At 44.3% G+C, this 22228-nt stretch overlaps 1 long non-coding RNA gene across 1 annotated transcript in view; it reads right to left on the bottom strand.

Annotated features, from left to right (window-relative positions):
- The window catches only part of LOC146810274 (uncharacterized), a 117067-nt gene that overhangs the window by 5366 nt on the left and 89473 nt on the right, over positions 1-22228 (bottom strand). The window contains exon 2 of the long non-coding RNA XR_014965655.1: positions 9861-10044. This is a non-coding gene — a long non-coding RNA (uncharacterized LOC146810274). The remainder of the gene's footprint in view (positions 1-9860; positions 10045-22228) is intronic.

The raw sequence follows: 22228 nt of genomic DNA, 5'->3' as shown, positions 1-22228 counted from the left end.
GAGGGTGCCCATGCATGAGCAGAGCCCCTCTGCAGCCTTCAGAACCTTTTCCGGGGTTGTTTGTGATGCAGTCAAACCATATACTCTTAAGTGCATTATAACCAAACGGTAAATACTAACTTTGGGATGGCTGCATGGAAACACGTCAAACACCTTGGAATCATACCCCCACACCAGTAACTGGTATGGGAGCATGATCTCACCCTTCTAGAGGGAGAGACATGACAGCACCGGGGTACCAGCTAACAGAGCCCAGGTATCACAAAATGGATGCTGCCAGCCACAGACACGAGTCTGCCCTCCTGCTGCTGGACGAAACTCTGGCAGGGGAGGCCTGGAAAATAGGTTTCCTGTCACAGGAAGGTGTCACCACCTCCCAGACAGGCTTTAGTGTATTGGGGTTGGGGGGATGCACTCCAAGAGTGCTTTGAAGTTCAGCACTGGGGGCACATTTGGTGTCCCTGTGCATAGTCCAGTTCAAACCGGTTGCAGGGCTACCAGCCACTGCTCTGGCGTGAAACTGGTCAAAGGAAATGGGTGTAGCCACCCCTCTTTCCTGACCCTCCCATAGGTGGGTCCCCAGAGTATGCCCAACCCCTTCCTTGGGTATAAAGAAGGAACCCCTGACTACAGGACTTTAGATTACACCTGGACGATACTGAATCCTGGAACTTCGACGATCTACATTGAACTAGATGACTGAAGAATCTCCCTTGGAGTAAAGGAGTTACTCCCCTGCAAGGCAGGCACCAAAGATGCATCTGTACGGTTTGCATCTCTGGAGCTCCCGCCGGACTACGAAGAATTTTGCAACATAGGAGGTGGGTTTCCGTGGTCTTTGAGGTCGATCTGTGCACTCAGCAATTCTGAGGCCTGTATCCCTCGTGAAAGACTGTGCAACCCGAACCCCTGGACACCACGACCATTTGCAGAAGCATCAGCTTTCCAGCAACTCCTGCAGCTGAGCTTTGGGTTACTTGTAGCCCTGACCCCGAGCAGCATTTGCACTGAAGATTGCCCGCTTACACTCCACGAGTGTTCCGTGAGCTGTCCCTTTGTGTTTTCTCAGAGGTCCCTTTGCGATCCCTAGTCCATCAACTGGTGGGTCTCTGTGAAGGCAACTTTACCTCTAATTGGGCTTACCTGGTTGCTCCAGAGGTGCCCTGACTCTCCATTGCTTGGGGAGTCCCCAAGACCTTGCTGGTCCACACCGAAGCATCTTTTCTCTTTCTGCGTGGTTTGCTGTTGCCAAGGCTTGTTGGGTCCAATCCGGGCACTGACACTGCAGTACTCGATATCCTTCATGGGACAGCTCGAATCCAGCTCCTGGTCATCGTCGACGCCTCCTGGTCCTCGTGGCTGCAGAGTCAAGCTTCACTTCTTCGCACCTGAAACACCCGACATCGGTGGACATTCGTCTATCATGCCCCTGGTCACTGGCAAGTGACCCAGACTCTGTTCCCTGTGCTTTCAGGTTCTTCTGATCTTCAATGCAGGCTTGGATCACACCGGAAACTTCTCTCCTTCCCAGCAGCAGCACTTTGCAGCATATCGACATTGAAATCAACGACGATTCCCGACACTATTTGACACCTATGCACCCGTCTTCCCTGGGTGAGATAACTCGAGTACTCCGGTGCTCCCGTGGGTGCTGGCCCTAGAACCCCCTAAGTCTAAAGGGGTTTGCTCAAAGTCCTCTCCTAAGTGTCCTTAACTTCTAAAATTCCAACCGCGTCTTTCCCATAGAATAGTACTGGGCTCGCGCCTGTGTTCTCACACTGCACATGTCCCCCGTGGGTCTCCTGTGTCACTGCCTTGAGTGGTTCCTTGGGGTCCCAGCGATTCTACGTGCTCTAGGCACTGTGTCTAGTCAAGTCATGGTTGTTATACCACTTTCTTAATATATGGTTTGGTCCGCCCCTAGGGCCCATTGTATATTGTGCTATTTACTGTCGTTTTAGAACTGTATTATTGTGTGCCTTGCTCTCTAACTTCATAAAGAGGCTAGTAGAGCGTGTTTAGAAGTAAATACATATATTTTATATATATACCTTGTTTGGTTCTCCTTTCATTTAGTGATTCAAGAGGTTATAATCTGGTAAACCACGCTGCTTTACACTCCTTCAAGACTTAGCTTGAAGGCTGCTCTTCATAGCTACCACTAGGATAGCTTTCAATAAAGGTTGTCTTTAAACATATAATCAATAAGGGTTGTTTGGACTGGTGCAAGGTGCCCACCATAACTAGTGGAAAACATACGCCAGGCCAACTTCTCACAATACCATCAGTGATGTCCTTTGAGATGTCATCAGTGATATCACTGACCATGTCATAAGTGATGTAATATGTGACGTCATCAGCAGTGCATTGCGGGTGCGCAAGTTATAGTTAGCTCTACTAACTATAACGGCCAAATTTCTCTGGTTTTTTACGAGTGAAATGTCCAACTAACTATAACGTCCCTGAAACCTATGGTTTTTTCAGTGAATTTCTAAGGTTTTTTAAATGCTAATTTCTAACTATAACGCGTCTGAAACCTATGGTTTTTTCAGTGAATTTCAAAGGTTTTTTAAATGATAATTTCTAACTATGACGTCCCTGAAACCTATGGTTTTTTTTGTCAATCAAAGGTTTTTTAAATGATAATTTCTAACTATAACATAGCAGTCGCATTTGCAGAGTGGTGGAGAAAGGTGAGCGTGGCCTTCAAACACCTTTTAGCAATCCCACCCTGTGGGATTTAACGGAGGTAACAGGAGGGATAAATAGCCCCCAACGTCAACCTTGGGTGCCAACTACCCCTTTTATTACCTCCAGTAAGTCCCACACAGCAGGATTGCTAACTTGTTATATCAGGCCTCGCCCCCTCCATGTACCACTGTGCAAAGGAGCCCCCTGGCGCATTGTAAGTTGGGGGATTCAGTCCCCTTGAATCTTGAGGATCCCTGGGGGCCAAGTAGCCCACCAGGTACCTCCAGTAAGCGCCACAGAGCTGCGTTGCAAAGAAGTGTTCCAAGGCCACGTCCCTTTTTACACCACGCTGCAAACGTGGCTTCTGGCGCACTGCTGCTCGGAGGATGAAGTCCACTTCTGTCATTAGGTCCTCAGGACACAAGAGGACCTCATCGCCCCACCAGCAGTGCACCAGAAGCCACGTTTGTAGAGTTTGCCCCATACATAATTAGCATAGCCCCGGGGAAGTGGCGGTCCCTGGGGCTGTGGGGGCCCCCGTGGGACCCCGCTATTTCTTTTTGGCATTGCCCCCGGGACCTGGTCCACCCGGGGGCTTCATTAAAATGAAGCGCGGGAGCCTGCGCTTCATTTTTAAAAACAATTTCGGCAGGATTCGCGACCCCAAAGCGAATTCTGCCATTTTTTAGAAAAGAAAATGCTTTTTTGGGCCCTGGGGGTCCTTGTGGGACCCCCTGAGCAGGCCTAGGGGGTCAGGGTGTTTCTACCCTGCCCCCTTTTCTTCTTTTTTAAACTCTTTTTCACTGTTTTCTTGTGTCACAAGATGGCTGTCAACACTTCCTGGTTTGGAGTGTCGGCAGCCAATCAGAGTGAAGCTCGTGTCCGGGAGGGTTCACGAACCCTCCTCGGTGCTCAGATATAGATATTTTTCTTTTGCTAATATCTCAAGAACTACTGAACGGAGTTAGACCATTTAAAAAAAAGGTCTCTTTCTTAACCAAGGGCTACCCTTTTGCCAAATTTGGTGTAAGCTGGTCAGCAATTCGGGCACATGTTTCCTATGGAAATTAACATGGGGACCCCCCTTTTTTCTCAGCACCCGCTTGACAAATCACCACAAAACTTTCAAGACATGAACTGATCAGAGCGCCCACTAGTTTTGAAAATTTTGCATAGATTTGTCAAACGGCGCCAAAGATATTGGCAAAAGAAAAACCACTATTTGAATAGAAATGAGGTCCTAACTTTAACTACTTACTAGTTTTGTACGAGTGAAATGTCCAACTAACTATAACGTCCCCGAAACCTATGGTTTTTTCAGTTAATTTATATATATACATATATATATATATATATTGGGCACTCCACTTGCCACTGCCACTGGCCATTCAGTCAGGAAGAATGGAGCACGGACCACAGATAAGGTGCAAAAGGATCTGTTTATTCACCCCTAAGTATGACGGCCATTACGCGTTTCGGCTCCGGAGAGCCTTGATCACATGACGCGCTTTGAAGGCAGCTGATCATATTTATACCATTTTTTTCTTTCTTTTTCTCCCTGAATTTTAAGTGACAGTGCAATAGATGTTAAAACCAGTCTCCGTAATGATTTTGTACATCACATGATCAAGAGATTTGAATCTGTTTGATATACATTACAATTCATATATCATTGTAAACATAGTGTATAACCCAAGCTGTACTTTTTTTGTGGAATAAATGCCAGAACATAATGTACCACCCCGTAATTTGTTCAATTTTAAGAAAAACCATACGGGTGATCTGTTGTTAGTTCAAGGATCAATCAACGTGAAAGATGTGCAAAGTCCGCAATTCAGATACAGTATTGGATTAGAAAAAGTCATTAGAGGTAGTTGAAAGTCATAAAATGCAGGTTTAAATACCCTTTCCACTAACATCTTGACCTATATCTATCAAGCTAATAAATAGAAACATACAATTGATAAATAAATAAAGCTTTTACGATAAAACTCTATTCTCAAAATGTATCTTATCAAATAGTATGTTAAAAAATATATATATGTTTTTATCTCCTGTGCAAAATGTGCTCCAAAATCAGTACTCGTGTGGTCTTAAATACTTTGCAGTGCATATCATGGTTAGAAATCAATGGTAACTGGTCTCTATGTAAACAAAATTGACTGGCATAGTGAAATAAGTGCAAATAGTAATTAAAGTGCTGGTGCCTACCTCTCTTAAGTGTAAAAAAGTATTTGCAATTTGGTTGCACCTAGAAAAAAAAACCAGTGATTTATAAAAAAGGGCTAGGATGAAATCCTTTATCCTCTTCTGACTCTTGTTATCCGATAGGCTTTCTTGCGGAATGTATTGAACTTAGAAAAATAGCTCAATGTTATATATATTTACAATTCCAAAACTTCTACGGCTGCAGTGAACCAGAACGGAGAGCATGTTGGCTCGTTGGCGGAGTCACCATGTTATGTTAAATAAAATTTAACATAATTAAACCTCATGGCTCAATTTTACATAACGCCATAATGAGCATTACTATCATTGTGCATGATTTTACTTTTACAAATCTGTGATTATTCCCAAGTGTCTTCAAAATATATAAATTATTATTTCTTGCGTCTTCTCTTACGGTCTATCTAGTTCTTCCTTTTGTAAAGTCCGGATTAAAGTGCATAGTGCAAACCAGTGCTATTGTGCAAAGCCTAAAACTTGTTAAAACCTTTTAAATACCTCTTCACAGTAATACAAATTGAGGACACAGAGTAGGTTTACAGGCTGGTATGGAGGTCTTCCTCACAGTGCAATCCCTAAGGTGTCTTAGTATTAAGTTCTATAATATATCTAGATTCTAGCTGGCTCAAACTTTTCTCCCTGTTCCCTCCTCTGTTGTTCCTATCAACAGTTACGATATTGCATAATGCAGTCTGTCTTCCATGTCGCTGATGACATAGTTTGTGTGCACTTTAAAATGTTGTAACAAAATGGCGCCTCTGTTTGTGGGCAAGGCTGCTGGGCAGCTGGAACGCATCAGCGGCAGCACTTGAGCACTGTATAATAAATGGTAGTGTTCTGAAGAGGGTGTCCGGGGATGCCACATTTATGCCTGGCACTAGTTATTAAGTTGGAGGTGACTCCTGGCCATTCCCTAACCAATGGGGAAAAAGTTCTCAGGGGTAACCATATCCATTTTTGCAGCAGTTCCTGTTTGTCTAGTGACAGTGAAGTCTCTTTCGCAGAAAATTAAGTTCTTGGGTACATCCTAACAGAGAACACTTACCCACACCCAAGCCATTGGCTCAGCTTTGGGAGCAGCTTTCTCACATCATCAGTGCTAAGAACTCACTGGGCTACTGTTTGAGAGCAAACACAAATTAGCCTCCAGGATCTTCAGGCAGGAAGAGGTAACTTTCTAATTTATTTTTCCTTAATATTTATTACAAATTTGACTTCAACATTAAGTTGGGCATTTAATAGATAATGAAAACAGTAGTGTAATCATATTTCCAGCCAGTCCCAAATCACCAATTACCAATAATGCTAAAGTTAAAATAGCTTTTTGGTGCTAGTCACTGTCAGGACATGGTAACTTTAAATTTCTACATGTTGTACTTTTAAATAGCATACACCCTGCCTTGTGGGTTACAAGGTCTGGGACGGCTTATTCATATTCGAAAGGAAGGCTTTCACCTGTCAAAAATTGTTTCTTTTGACAGATCGGACTGCAGATTTTAAACTGCAGCTGCCACACTACAGTGGCAGTCTTGGATCCTGTTTGACTGGTTACACTAGTGGATGGCACAGTAGTGATGTGGTCCATATGTGACATTTAACTTTCCATGGCATGGGTGTATTTTGGGCACCATTTACTATAGTCTTATAGGAAACTTTAATATGCCAATTAGGAGTTAGCTAATGTCATGTTTTAGAGGTGAAAGCATATGCACTGAGGCCTGGGCATCAGTGTCCCAGTGCACAGAGACAAAAAAAGCAGTACCAGTCCACATAAAACATGGGTGGCCACCCGGGAGGCACTTTGTCACGGGGACAAATCCACCTGGCCTCACTCCTCCTCAGTGTAAATTCCCTATCACCAGCATGTATGTCAGCAGATACATGTTCTAACTCATGAAACTAAAAATAATTTGTATCTCAATGTTGTTCTACATAATGTAATTCCAAAGGATATCTCCAAATTATTTTATGACGCACTTAAAATGAGGGAGCTGCCATCTAATGATTTAATTGTATGGAAGTATAATTACATTTCATTCAACTTCTTTGCTAAAGGAACAACACTTTTGCTCACCAACACCCACTGGTGCCACATAGTCAGATTCTGTGTTTGCCTCTTAGCTCTTGGTTTTCTGGTTCTGGTTCTGTGTGCAAAGAAGGCTCATACATGATTGGTTTAAATTAAAACAAATGATAGACATAAATGATTCCTCACGGGTTTGCTTATCTGTCCCAATATCCAAATCTGCAACAATGGAAACACATCAAAAGATTGAAAGCCTTGTGATCGAGTGGTGATCAATGCAAACATAAGGAAACACTGCCGCAGCTAGATCACCCATCAGAATGACTTTAAACAAAACACATAAGTAGAACATTGACAAAAAAGATTTTTATAAGTTGAGATTCAATGAAAATCTTTTAGAATTGTTCATGAAGCAAAAACATATTGCAGGAAGAGTTCAAATACAGTAAAGCTGGGTTTCACAGAAACAAAAAGCTTGCCCAAATCTATGACCCAACATTTATTAGGAATTGTTTGTCTGAGAGCTTCCTCCACCTAGCCACTAGATAATACTAAAAAAGAGAGACTAGAATCATTTAAATATGAATATAGGATTCCAGCACTGATAGTTTAGTCTGGAAGAGAGATAGAATATGAGCCATTAACGGGCAAGTTTATTAATTTCTGTATTGCAAGTCAACCAATGGTCAAAAGGACATTTGTAGAGCTGATCACAACAGGCATTGTTGATATTGTCTGCAAAGTAAAAAATTGTCCATGTAAGTAGCACATCCATTTTTGTTAGCCTGAGACTGCACACACAATACTGTACTCATGGCACAATAGAAATAGAAACAAGCCTGGGTAAAACAAAGAGTTAACAGTAGATGGTGTAAAGGGTGTGGTGATGGAGACATGGCATGGTATTTTATCAGAAACACAACTGAAACCCATGCCGCGCAAAGCCTAAACTATGCTCAGGGAGGCAGTTGGGTTTATCGGATAAAAAAATCCCACAGAAAAAAAGCAAAGGTTAATGTGACGTTATAGTTAGGTAAGCTATAAGATCTTATTTTATGTTTAAAAAAAACTAGAAAATAATCGAGAAAAAATAAAGGTTAAAGTGAGATTATAGTTATGTGTTGTAATAATATCAAAACTAATATTTAAAAACAAAACAATTAAATTCACCAGCTATAATTTACTGAACTAATTATAACATCACTCATTACCTTAAATGACATCACTGATGATACCACGGATGACATAACTCGCAAAATTGCCGATCACATCACTAATGATATCATCCAACAGATTTGACAGTTTGCTATAAGGTTTTCATACTGAAAGGTGTTCAGCAACATACACGTAGACCTAATTTTCCATAACAACAGTAGTACTAATGAACTTATCCTTTCGCAATAAGCAGAATATGAAGCAAATCTGTAAAATCACCCACATTAAGTAGATACTATGCTCTTTTTTTACTGCTATTGATAGCTATAAGAAAGGTAATGGCTCTGTAGATAATAACGAGATCAGCAACTTATTAAAACCAGAATACTTCTCAAAAATAGTGTTTGGTTTGGTTATTAAAAATAACCAAACACGACTTTTGAGAAGTATTCAGGGTTTTATGATGATGTGTGGCCCTGGCAGGAAAAACATTTTGGTTGGGGGCCAATCCCTGGATAGTATGTCTGACTTTGGTTATTTGGGGATTGTTTTTAATTCTATGGGCTCCTGGAAGCCTCAGATCAGCAGCTCTCATATAAAGCTTAGTAGGGTTGCAGGAGTATTACTCCATCTTCCAAAACCTATGGGATGGTGACCATTGTTCCTCACTTGAATATATATAGGTCCCAGTGTGTCCCTGCAACTCTGTATGGTGCTGGGGTGTGAGGTTATCATAATGCTGCTGCCTTAAAGGCAGAGGAAAACCGTATTTGCAGGCGGCTCCTGCACCTTTCTGTCACTAGTTCCCATTACATCATCCACTCCAAACGAAATCTCAAGTATATCTCGGACATGGCCAGCTTACCTCCACTGGTGCTCTGGGTTTGTATCTGGATGAACCCAGAAGCCAGCTTGCATAGGGACATCATCTCAGATTGCCTCAAATTAGAAAAGGGTTTAACCAGCCCTTGGTTGGGCTATGTCTTTAAAACCCTGAATGAACTGAGTTTGCCCGATATGTTTAAGGAACCCACCAATCTCAATAAATATAATAAATTGAAAGTTAAGGCCATGGGCATGTCAATTACAAAGGCTGAGTCTCGAAATAACTGAAAGCTGTGTTAGAGATTATTATACCCATATGGCCCCTGACAATTTCCCTACATATTTATCTGCAGCCAGTACCCGTTGGGAGAGATCTCTTTTGTTTCTTTTTAGGGCAGGTACAGTGTCGCGTCTCTTGTGTTTCACGAAGCCTTATGGTACTCAGCAGAGGCTTGTCCCTGTGACGGGTTGACACATCAAATGTTACTACATTTCATGTATTTTTGCAAATTTCATAGACTCTATTTTATGTCTTTTTTAAATCCAGTTTTAAAGTCCCTTGGGATTCTTAAGTGTAAGGTAGCTCTTCTCTACCTTCAGATGTTAGGTAGCATTGATGTCTGCCATGGTGCCCCTCATTTCTTCAAGCGGCAGCGTGGAGCAGAAAATACATGGAGGGTTAGGTTTTTGGAGTGTACAAGGCATCGTAATGGTTATGGTGCTTAAAGCGTTGTAAAATGATTGGTACACTTATGCATGTTGTTTTATTGCCAGCACTTTATCGCTCATTGTATTTTTCACTGTTTATGCTGCTATTTTGGATGGGATCTCTTTTTACTGTATGATGTACTTACGATCCTTTTATGGCATTTTTGTGCCGAATAAATTATATTGATTGATTGATTGATTGCCTGACTGATTGAACTGCAATACGCACCTGGTTCTCCACAACGTGTCTTGTAGAGCATGCATGAGGTTGGGTCATCTGAGCTGTGTCCTCTGGTTGCAAGGATAGTTTTCAGAAGTGCAACGCACCTGGAGCATCCTATGTACTCAAGAAGGGGGGTCTAAAGATGGCATGTCTTGACCTCAATCCTTCCATGGAGAAAGAACGTGTGTGTCTGCAAAAGAAAAAAAGAACAAACAGAAATATGTGCCACCCTGTATGCACCCCATGGCACAGAGGCACAATGGGGCCCTGTAGCACCCCCTTTGTTTCCTCACTGCCACACTTATCATGGCGGTCGCACCGCCATGAAAAGGGTGTCGATGAGGAAACTCCTAATATGCTTGGCGGTGCCGCAGTGGCACCACCAGTATATTAGGTGCCTTACACCGCTGTGCCACCGCCAGGCACCATGGATCCCTGGTAGAAGCAGTGGACCTGTGGCGGTCCAACCGCCACAGTTCCAATGCAGCAGGCAGACCACCAGTCTGGTGGTCTGCAGACATCCACCACGTGCAAACTCGTAATAAGGGCCTACGTTTTAGGGCCATGTTTGTGTAACAAAAATGAAGCAAAACGACGTTAAATCTTTTTTCTCTAATTTACTTTCCAGAGCGAAACTTGTTGAGCGCAGGAAAATTACTCGAAAGTAGCGCAAAGCAGTGCATAGCGCTGCTTTGTATTTACTTAGCTTCGGAAAATAGCCTCTATTTCAAATAGGCGCTATAAAGGAGAAATGCTTTTATTTCTCCTTTCTTTTCCGACTTTGTATGTGTGCTGCACTGTACAGCACACATACAAACCGGGAAAAGGTTTAAAGTTAGTCTCAGCGTGGTATTTTGTACTGGAAGTATTCCCTTCCAGTAAAAAACCTATGCTAGACTCTCAGAGACACCCTTACACTATGGGGCAGAGGTGTGTCCATGGCACGCAGCACCAAATTTCTGTAAATATAGCGCTGTCCTGCTCTCCTTCTCTCGCAGTGCAGCATTTGTGGCTGCTGCACTGTGAGCGAAACTAGTAAATCAGGCCAAACTTTGTAAAGATTATCCTACCTGGGCCAGACATTCAGTGAAAGTAACAGTACCAGATCCAAAAGGCTACAGAGAAGGAGAGATTGGACTACATGAACACTACATATAAATTCATTTGTTTAGTTTAAAAAACATAGAGAATAGAAGGAGTTACATGTGAAAAACTTAACGGTGGTGTGAACATTTATGCTTTGCTGCAGGAGCTAGTCTCCCTTCTGAGATAAAAAAGAAACAAGCATTGGTAAATGCATTAGATTTTGCCTATGTGATTAATATATTAAGCTGTTTTTGTTGTAAGTTGTAGCTTGCTGAGTAGTTGTACAATATAAGTTACAGAAAGTCTGTTAATGTGTTATGACTTGTTTATGTACAAAAAGGCAACATACTGTGCTGTTACTAGTGGTATTGTGAGTCAGTAATGGCACAATTTTGAAAAATGAAATTAAAGAGGGAAACAATAGAATTAATTGATGTAATAGCAATAGTATATGTTAAGAGGAGTTCTGACAACTTTTGAGCCCGGTGTCACTGCCCCTGCTGCACCATTCAAATTATACCCCTAGTTCCTGCAAGATAACTGCATTTGTGACTGCCTGTTTAGTAGTACAATCTAGCAATATTAGGTGTTTAGTGTGGTGCCTATAGCTTTTGATCTTGGTGTCACTGCACCGGCTGCATAAACACTACAAGGGGGGACCGGGGGATAAAAATGGTCCAGCATAAAAATGGTCCAGCATATGTGCCCCTGGTAGATACTTTGACAAAAAGAGGAATGCAGTTCCTACGAGAAGATGCAGGTTTTACCCAGAGAAAATGAGGGGGGAGTGCTCCTTATAGGAGCAAGGGCCCTTACACCCGAGGAGTGTCATGCTTCATCATCGAGCAGCTCCTCGTGGGCCGGTGGGGGGCTCTTTGTCAGAGTTCTTTTCTTTTTGCCGATGTGGAGAGTGGGGTGTGATGAGAAGGGTGTGTATATGAAGTGTGTAGAGTGGAGGAAGTGTGCTATAAAAATAACTATAGGAGCCCAAATTAACCAATTTAACCGCTTGGTTCCTATGTTATGATTTAAAACATAAATTCAGGCGAGAGGTAGATGTAATGGTCCACTCTGGCACATTATAGGCAAGGATGTGGGTCGACATTTTTCATGCCCTTTATTGTCTGAACAATCATGGCATTTCTTTGGGACCAATTATTTTTATCTCCTCACAAAAGGGTGGTCAGTGAAAGTGTCTATTATCATACCCTATAAAGGTCACACAGATATATGGTATACCCAGATATATAGTATACCTTTTAGGTAAAACCCAAATGTTAGGTTTTATGAGGCCCCAGTCGCACGAGCCTGAACGGATGCTCACCTGCGTTCCATTAGTCGGTGATCGCGTCTGGCGGCCGACCTACCTTGCGTTTTGCCAATATTATGTTTAGAGAAGTTCTGACAATTTTTGGACCCAGTGCTACTGCACCTGTTGAACCATTCAAATCATGATCCTGTTGTCTGCAAGGTAACTGAACTTGTGACTGCCCATTTAATAGTAAAATATAGCAGTATTAGGTGTTTAGTAGGGTGCCTAGAGCTTTTGATCCTGGTGTCACTGCACCTGCTGCACCATTGAAATTATGACCCTATTGCCTGCTAGATAACTGCACTTGTGACTGTCTTGTTTAGTAGTGAAATTTTGTAATCTGTATTTAGTGGAGTCCCTAGAACTTTTGAACCAGTGCCACTGCACTTCCTACACCATTCAAATTATGCCCCTTTTAACTGCAAGTAAACTCCACTTGTGGCTGCCTGCTTAGTAGTAAAAGATAGCAATATTAGGTCATTGGAGGAGTTCTGACAACTTTTTGGCCCGGTGTCACTGCACTTGCTACACCATTCAAATCATGATCCTAGTGCCTGAAAGATACCTGCACTTGTGGCTGCCTGTTTAGTTGTAAAATATAGCAATATTCGGTGTTTAGTGGGGTGACTGGAGATGTTGGTCCTGCTGCCACTGCACCTACTGCATTATTGACATCATGACCCTAGTGCTTGCTAGAGAACTGCACTCATGACTGCCTGTTGAGCTGTAAAATATAGCAACATTAGGTGTTTAGAGGAGTTCTGATGGGCCTGGTGCCACTGTATCCACAGTGCCATTCAAATATTGACCCTGTTGCCTGCAAGATCACTGCACTTGTGACTGCCTGTTTTGTTGTAAAATATAGCAATAATCGGTATTTCGTGGCATGCCTATAGCTTTTGGTCCCAGTGCCGCTGCACTTCCTGCACTACTGAAATCAGAAAAAAGCCCACGTCCTGACCTTTCAGCCCAATGCCAAATTGCCCTTTAGGCCAATGCAACGCCGGTGTTATGTCCTTGTTCCTATTTTTAGGCCTCGGCTAGTGTAGCAGCGCATGCGCTGCTCGCTTTGCGAGGCATGCAGTATACACTTTAGTGGGGAAGCTTTGTGGAAGCTCCGCCCACTCTCCGCCCATATTTCTTATTGGGTTATTTCCTCAATGCAGCCTTCCCATAGGTTTTATGCCTGTTAGTCCCGCCTTATGACGACCATGTCGTCATTTGTATCCTGCCACGGCTACTGACCCCTTTACTTCAGGCACTATTTTGTTTCCCTACCTCACCCCCCCAGTCTGTCCTTGTCGGCCCCTCCCACTCGCACTCCCGTTCCTGCTCTTTCATCACGTGCACATAGCCCCTCCCTCCCCCTACCAAACTCTGTCTGGTAATCCGGGGCTGGCATTCTCAGCGACAACCTCACCCCCTCAGTCCGTTCTTCTCCTTCCAACCGCACTCCAATTCCTACACTTTATTTGCGTGCGCATAGCCCCCAGCATCCCCCCCCCCATGCGCTGTCTGTTTATCCGGGGCTGGCATTCTAAGCGTCAAATGCCCCGCATTAGTGCCACCCCATGCCCCTCCCACCCGCACTCCAATTCCTGTACTTTATTTGCGTGCGCATAGCCCCCAGCCCCCCCCCCATGCGCTGTCTGTTTATCCGGGGCTGGCATTCTAAGCGTCAAATGCCCCGCATTAGTGCCACCCTCCCACCCGCACTCCAATTCCTGCAGTTTATTTGCGTGCGCATAGGCCCGAGGCCCCCCCTTCCCGCCATGCGCTGTCTGTTTATCCGGGGCTGGTATTCTAAGTGGCAAATGCCCTGCATTAGTGCCACTCCGGTGCCTTTGATGAGGATAGTTTGCCGTTTGACTTGGCTGTGTTAGTGATTAACGAAAGCAGGGGTAACGCATCACCGAGCTATTAAGCTGGTGATCCAAAAGTGTGTCCAGCCGTAAAAAAGCAACAGAGCTCCTCGGCTGTAAGCTGAGCATAAATTGGGAACAGTAACGGCACGGGCATGGTGCGGGGGCGCATGAGGGCGGGCATAGGCGAGCGCGAGGGGCTGCCGAGGATGAAGGTCAAAGTACTTGTCACGTTAATGAATACATTTTTCCTATGACATAGTTGCCTTTTAAATACATGGTGCTCTAAAAGCTCACCCTCGGAAGCAATTTCGTAACTGTACATTTCAGAGTTTCACGGTGCGTGGTCTGCTTAATCTTGATTACGTATCAGTGGACATGCCCCCATCATGCTCTGCGTTGGGGGAATTGGAACTCCACAGAGACACGGCATGGAGAGTGAAACAGAACGGGATGTAGAGTGAGAGCTTATCACTAATGAGGTATCCTGCGCATGGACCAATTAAGAGATTCTACTACTACCCGAGTATATTTTCTATGCTTTTTGCTCTGTAGTTTATCTGTACTACATTTTAAATTATTTATGTTACTTTTTTGGGATACTTGTAAAATTATTGAATACTTTATTTCCTGGCAGTATTGCAGCACACTGTACGCATAACTTGTTTAGGGACACGCCTGAGCTCTCACCAGGCCAGCAGCAAAGAGGAAACTCTCTCCCTGCGGGACGGCGGACCGGGGGCAGTTTGTGACGGAGCTCACTCACCGCCGGGACAACCAAGCAGCGTGGGGGGACTACAACCCCCATGAGCATCTGCTCCTCGTGACGCCTCTCCCGGCGACAGCGCGCCCGGAGGCGCTAGAAAACCGACAGCTCCCTCGGTGGAGTGGGGGACACGCCTGAGCTCTCACCAGGCCAGCAGCAAAGAGGAAACTCTCTCCCTGCGGGACGGCGGACCGGGGGCAGTTTGTGACGGAGCTCACTCACCGCCGGGACAACCAAGCAGCGTGGGGGGACTACAACCCCCATGAGCATCTGCTCCTCGTGACGCCTCTCCCGGCGACAGCGCGCCCGGAGGCGCTAGAAAACCGACAGCTCTTCCGCGTCGCGGGACGCGCGCGGACGGCGCCGGGCTGAGCCCGGGCAGAGGGCGGGCCGTTTGTGGCCGTCCGGGGCAGGACGTGGCTGGGCTGGGCCTGGTCCCTAACATCTAATCGAGGTCGCAGTAAGAACACTAAGGTATTGTTTATTGTCGTAAAATTGTTACGTTATTGTGGGCCCCTGCCCCCTTCAGCTGTGTGTACTGGTTAACTAGGTACCAAAGAGGCTTCTGGCAGGGATTTTCCCCGCATTGAGCCACGCAGTAATATTAACCTGAGAACCGCATAAGCAGAATGGCACCTAACATTCAAACCAGATCTTCAAAATTGAGCACGAAGGACCATGTCACCCCGATACAAAAGAACAGTTCAAAAGGCACTCCTGCCCAAGTACCAGCACACCAGACTGCCATTGACAGAATGTTGCTCAAGGCCATTGGTGAAGTATCTAATGAGATTGAGCGCACAGAAAGACGGCTCTCACTAACTCCCCATTTGAGTCAACTTGCTTCTCCTGCTACCAATACGCCCCTGATCACCCTTGACTCACCCCCGGAGGCCCTGCTGACTAACACTCCCCCGTCAAAAATAACCCCTATTGGTGATACATCTGTTAATGGCAAAGGGGGAAAAATGCGAGCGACCAAGAAAAAGGGGTGCAGTAAGAGGCTACCTGGTCCTAAAAAGTCGAGAACCCGCATGGCCTTCAACTATCCAGACGCCCAAATCGGAGAAGCCATTCGTGACCAAGCCTTGGACATACAGGCTCCCCCTGGGTGGGTGTCCCAGATTATTAACGATCTACAGTCACACTTTGAGCTACTGATTAACACTCAGATGAAACAAATTTTGAGCAGGCTGGATAAAATCGTCTCTCTAGTGAAGATAAGGGGTGGAGGGACAGGTAACACCTTATTACCACCACTGAGCAATAACCCGGCCACTGAGTCATCGACCGCTCAAATAACTAAACCTGGAGTTGAAGATCAACGTAATAAAAATATGCCTATCATACCACCTGATAATACCGCAGCAGGGCCCTCTAATGTCACTACAAGATCCTCACTATTGTTAAACATGACTCATTTACAAACTGATAGGACACACACAGGCCTCTCTGCGAATACAGCCCACACGAACTCGGCACTGCCGCAAAATCTGCCGGAATTGCCACACCGCACAGAATTACCCCCATTCAAACCTACTCCCATTGGGCCTTGTATACATCTGCCCCCGGATGCAGCCCCGTATGTTATCATACTTACAGGAGTCCCAGAGTTAAAATCTGAGTATACAGAATCACATGATGAACTCAAGAACAAAGTCACACATTGGCTAAATAAGAACAGGCCATTGCCGAGGGACGCACAGGGGGAAATCCTACATGTAAGAAGGGTGAGATGGCTGGGGAATAGGCAAAATAATGTAGTTGGTGACTGTGTGGTGGTGAATTTTAGGGATTATAGGATAGTTGACCACATATTAAGCTGGGGTCCGGCGGCGCAAAGCAGTAACATAAGTTCCCTACCATTGGGGTTCTTTTACGCAACTGTCAGAAGTACATACCGCCGGACTGGGGCCAATCACGATAAAGATGAGTGCTGGTGGGATGGCAGGGATCATCATGAAACGAAGTCATATGCCCCCCCAGGGAGCCAAGGCAGAATCGCCTTAAGGAACAGATTCGACCCCCTTATGTCTCTGGAGGAGGTGGATTGACTGAATGGGGTTAAAGATTATGCTGAGCAAAAACCGGCACAACTAAATACTGCACAATTTATTCCCATCATTACGACCTCCTGCCACCCTATGAGGAGCAAAATTTGCACTCATCATCCAACTAGAGGGAGGCCTCCAGAGAACACTACTGTAAACAAACATATAACAGTTAACAGGTTGGATTGCCTAGGTCAAAGACAAGAGGAGGATGAGACTAATGAGGAACCAGCTCATGTGGCCTCACACACACAGCACCCGCAAGCTATCCAGACCTCACTAGTGCTTAACACAGATGGAAACCCAGGAGAGTCTGACCATAATACCCCGATAAATCTATCCTAATAGGGAGAAAAGTGCAGGAGGGGACTGAAATGGTCTCATGGAATGTAGCTGGACTGTCCTCCAAATTTCATAATCAGGAGTGGAGGCAATACATCTCCAGATTCCATATAATTTGTCTGCAAGAAACTTGGGTGGTGGACCATAATCCCTATCATCTAGCAGGATATAAATGCTTCGCTGTTCCTGCAAAAAAACTGGCCCCGGGAAGAGCAATGGGAGGGTTAATCACCTATGTGGACCTACAGTTAGAAGGATCATGGACTGATTTAAACTGGAACTCACCTAATATACAAGCTATCGGGTTGAAAGCAAGCAGGCTAAATGTTGTCTTGATTAATGTTTACAATGCTATGGCAGGGAGTGGGAAGGGGCAAATAACACACGACCTGGATACCTATCTGACCCGTGAAATGAGCCAAAGGAAGATAGGTAGGGAGCCATGTGTGGTCTTAGCAGGAGACCTAAACTGTCATCTGTGTCCAAATCTAAGTCTATTGAAGGGTGCCTGGACCGGTTGCACACTGTCAAAAGGGGCGCACTTCGAGCATACACCGGGAGGGCGGGAGTTACAGAGGGTCCTGGAAAACCACATGTTGAGGCACACATTAGACCTGGTGGGTTTTAAAAATAGCTGTGAGGTCATACCTACATTCAAGGGAAGAGGGCAATGCTCCATCATAGACTACATAGTTGTCTCTCACCAATTTAGGGATTGGATAAATGAAGTAGGAATTGAATGGAGCATATTCAGTGATCACAATCCACTAGTACTGAATATTAAGAACTGGTTCGCCCGAAATGTGAAGAAAAGGACCGAGGTCATTAGCACAGTGAGGGCAACTGACCAAGGGAGACGCCTCAGATGGGCAAAAGTGGATGGGGAGGCCTTTTATAAATCCCTAATAGAGAAAGGCAAAGAGATGTTTGAGGTGTGCTTAGAGCCATCACTTAAAGGTCCTGTTGTGGTCAAAGCGTTCGAGTCTATGGCACACCTTATAGATGGTTTACTTAAGTCATCTTCGAACCCGGTAGTCAAGACTTTCCCTATGTGGTTTGACAAAAACTGTTCTCGGGCCCATAAAGAGCTAAAAGAATGTTTAAAAACAGTTCCAAAAAATAAGAGGGATGTTGCACAGTGTAGGATTGCATATAAAAAGGCAATCAAACAAAGGAAACTGGCATTGCAAACACAGGTATGGGAAGACTTGCGGGATGCAGCTGATAGAAGAGATTCTAGTGCATTCTGGAAAATAATTAATAAACCTTGTTTCCAGGACACCGCTGCCCCAGTAATTGGCACATCTATTCCCCCAGAGCAATGGTCCAAACACTTTGAACAACTGTACAATCACTCGAATGCGAACTCGAGGGGCGATGGAAATCTTTGCCCATGGGCATCTAATATCGAATTTACATTGGAGGAAATAGTAGAGGGCATTAAAGGTCTTACAAAAAATAAAGCCCCTGGCCCGGATGGAATCCCTCCTGACCTCTATCTAAGTAGGGTTGAGCTCTGGGCCCCAATCCTTACAAGAGTAATAAATGCAGGAATAGCAACCGGTTTGCCACGATCCTGGTCCGAGGCAACAATAGTTCCAATTTTTAAAAAAGGGAAAAAGGACGACCCGCAGTGTTACCGGCCTATATCTCTAATTGATGTGACAGCTAAAGTCTTGGGGCGTGTAGTTCTGAATCGCCTATTAGACTGGGCCACTGAACATCAGATAATCACGGATTTGCAATATGGGTTCAGGAGCGGAAAATCAACAACAGACCAATGCCTTAACCTCTATTTAATAGTGGCCAAATACACTATTGCAAGTGATCAGGCGGTGTATCTGGGGTTCATGGACCTTTCAGCCGCTTTCGACCATGTCAATAGGGAAAAGCTCTGGGTTCTGATGATAAGATTAGGGGTTGAGCAGGGCCTAGTGGATATCCTAAGAGCACTTCACTGGAACACTTCTGGTAAAGTGCGTTTTAACTTGGAGGGTGACACGACAGCATCCTTCCCTTGTACAAGTGGGGTGAGACAGGGATGCATTTTGGCCCCGTTCCTGTTCTCGCTGTACATAAATGAGTTAGATCGAGCACTGTGTGAATTGAATGTGGACACCCCTAGACTAGGTTCCCGACAAGTTCCCGTGCTATTGTACGCTGATGACGCGGTACTTTTAGCCCGCACACCTAAAGGTCTTCAAAGCCTGTTAGATGGGTTCGTTAGCTTCATGGCCAGCTTAGATCTATCGGCCAACCTAACCAAGTCTTATGTGATGCTGGCTGGGTCCAAACCCTGTAAAAGATTTTCATATAAAATAGGCACACATAAAATGGAAAAGGTTGAAACCTTCTCTTATCTGGGTATACTTTTTGATGGGCTTTTAAATTTTAAACTTTTAACTGAAGAGCGGGGGTCAAAGTTAGCGGTAGCTACATGGGCCATAATGAGTTATGGGCGCAGGCTGGGCAGGTGGTCCCCTGAGCAGGTTATGCACTTATATGGTTCAATCTGTTGCCCCAAAGTATTATACGGGGCAGAAGTGTGGGGTTTCACAGGCATCCAGCAAATACAGATTGAGGAGAATACATTTCTGAGAAAGATTCTCCAAACCTCACAAAGTACATCGGCCCATATTTGTCATCACGAATTGGGTAGAGCATACATGGAAGATCTGATCAAAATCAGACCTATTATGGCCTGGCTAAAAATTTGGACCAATCCAGAGGCGGGACTGAGTAGGCGAATAGTCACTGACTGCATGAATAGGGATAAGGGAATGTGCATACCATGGCTGAATTACGTTAGGGTCACCCTGGAGAGTTTAGGGTGTAAGGGTCTTTTTTATAACCCACTAACAATAATTCCCAAGGACAAAATTAGAATTAAAAGAATGTTCTTCGAAAAAGAGACTACACGAAGAGCGGTCCTTGAGGAAAGCAAGCCTACAGTCCGCGCCCATTTAATGGTAAAGACAGTAGAAGGTATGGAACCGTACCTTGCCCTCATACATAATGCACAGGACAGGTTCCTAATTACACGATATAGGTTTAACCTTCTCCATCACCTACTGGCTGACCCGCTTGGTTTTACTGTTACAGTCGAACAGAAGGGTACCTGCGGCTGCGACAATAGGTCTCCGCAGGATACCCTACATTTCGTTTTACTATGCCCTTTTTATTCGATACCTAGACGCAAATATTTAGTAAGGATTCTTAAACAAATGAAGTTTAGACATGCTAAGGTCGCTCTTTTATATTTACAAAAATCGGAGAACCCACTAGCACTGGCTTGCACTTTAAACTTTATCAAAGTTGCAATAAGACTTAGGAACACCAGGGGACTTCCTTGAACGAACTGTGAATTTGGAATGAATTGATGATAATGGTCTGTGTAGTTACTAGTTTTGTAATGAACTGAATGTTGTTTTTTAATTGTATATTTGTACTTTTATGATATTTTTTTAAAATATCGAATAAAGGAATTGAATTGAATTGAACTTGTTTCTACATGGAAGCCACGATTATTGGTATAGTACGGTGCCCACTTACATTTTTTCCTCATGGCGTCCTCTGAACTGGCCTTCATACACGTAGCTCTTGAAATACACGGGCGCAATGCTTTATGTTCAGTGCGGTCCCGTTTTTATTATGTTTATCTTTAAGTCTTCAAGATCTATTGTATTGCCAATGCATGTTTTAAATGGAGTTTCCTGTTTGTGGGTACTTGTCAAATTATTGAATACTTTTTTCTAACGGGCATAGCTGTCTTTTAAATATATGAGGCTCTAAAAGCTCACCCTCGGAAGAAATTGCATTACTGCACATTTCACAGAGTTTGCCACAGGAGTGCCTTTTCCCGGTGCGGGTCCGGTTAATATTGATTACGCATCAGTGGACATGCCCCCATCATGCTCTGCTTTGGGGGAATTGGAACTCCACAGAGACACGGCATGGCGGCTAACCGAGTGAAACAGAACGGGATGTAAAGTGAGAGATTGTCACTAATGATGTACCCTGCGCATGGACCAATCAAGCGATTCTACTACTTCCCCAGTATATTTGCTACGCTTTTTGCTCTGTAGTTTAACCGTACTACATTTTAGATTATTTATGCTACTTGTTGGGTACTTCTACAATTATTGAAACCTTTTTTCTTCGTGCATATTTACCTTTAAAATATAAGAAGTGTTAAAACCTCGCCCTGGACAAAATTGCATAACTTAAGATTTCGAAGAGTTTGCCACAGAAGTGCCTATTCATTGGGTGGGGTCTGGTTAATCTTGATTATGTCAGCTGATACATGCACTCTCTCCTCTTCTGGAGCTTCTCTTTGGTTGGGACCCCAGTGTGTAGTCTCATCTGCCCCGTTCGTACTTCAGAGTCTTGTCTTTTAGCACCAAGCAGTTTTTTTTTGTAGACCTGATGCTATGCATCCTGTGCCATCTCGCACTGACCCAATTGCTACTCTTCGAAGTCTTGCTCCATTAGCCTAACAGTGACCCCTCCTCCCCCTTGCACATCCCTCATATACTGTGCTATATGTCCACTTTTACCCTTGCTCTCTGTCTTGCCTCAGCAACATTAGCGCCCCAGACGACTCTGCTTCACTTTAGTGGCCTCTGAAAATTGGTTCCCGGATTCAAAACTTCTCTTCCTTTGACAACAGCTTGAAAAGGACACAGCCACGTTCTAAACTATTTGATAACCGTAAAAATCCATTATTAGTGAAGTATTTACCCCATTAGAATCCAAAAGATACCAGGTATACCAACAAATAAGTAAAATTAATTAACCAATGATGAAAGTATCAGCAACCTGAAACCTATTGAATTTGGATAAATACTCAGATAATGGAGATAATGTGTATAACTGGGACACTTGCTAATTAAAGGGAGCACTTGACAAAGCCAATAGCCTGGCTTGGTGGCGCCAACACATGCTTTCACAAATGC

Source organism: Triturus cristatus, chromosome 7, assembly GCF_964204655.1.
Source record: "Triturus cristatus chromosome 7, aTriCri1.1, whole genome shotgun sequence".
In the NCBI taxonomy this organism is placed as follows: Eukaryota; Metazoa; Chordata; class Amphibia; order Caudata; family Salamandridae; genus Triturus; species Triturus cristatus.
This window is presented reverse-complemented; position numbering and strand designations above follow the sequence as displayed.